This window comes from Capsicum annuum, chromosome 1 (assembly GCF_002878395.1).
Source record: "Capsicum annuum cultivar UCD-10X-F1 chromosome 1, UCD10Xv1.1, whole genome shotgun sequence".
Taxonomy (NCBI): Eukaryota; Viridiplantae; Streptophyta; class Magnoliopsida; order Solanales; family Solanaceae; genus Capsicum; species Capsicum annuum.
Genome location: NC_061111.1, coordinates 30,799,487 through 30,800,195, shown reverse-complemented (window position 1 = coordinate 30,800,195; position 709 = coordinate 30,799,487).

The following is a 709-nucleotide window of genomic DNA, read 5'->3' as shown; positions in this document are numbered from 1 at the left end:
ACAACTATTTTCTTCCATGTCATGCCTGAAGTACTTTGAGGATTGGTTAAATAAATGTGATGCATAAAACGGATATGCCTCAACTGCTTCATATTCCAGATCGGGCTAGGTAAAGCTAAAATTACACAACAAGCTACTTTAAGATCAAAAAAATAATGATTTGAAGGTTATTACATAAATATATGAAACGAATTTAGTAAATGATTCTCAAGAAAGGAAATCAGTAAAATATTTCTCAAGACTTAACCGTGAGGTATCTAGGGATTGTTGGAAAATTCAACGCACAGAAGTGAGGGAGAAAAGCCCTCATTTTGAAGTCGGCTAAGGTAAGAAAACATGTATTGTGTGTATTTGGTTGGGTCTTTTTTGATTGGTTGGGTCGGGTTTGGATTTTTTTCTTATAAACGGGTCATTTAGCAGGATGTGGGTCATTCCGTTAGTTTGAAGGGCATATATATAAACTTTTATAACGATAGGGCTATATATGACTTGAAAGTATGACTGAGGGTAAATTTGGCCAATTTTGTAAAGTAGAGAGGTATTTTTGACCCTTTTCCCTACTTAATACTTACTCCTCTGCTTTAAAATAAGTTGTGCTTTAAATCATATTTTAAAGTCAGTGATGTTTAACATAATTAATCCAAAACACTTTAATGATGTTCCTTCAATCTTAAAGAGCTACATTAAATTTCAGTAGTGCTAAATGGCC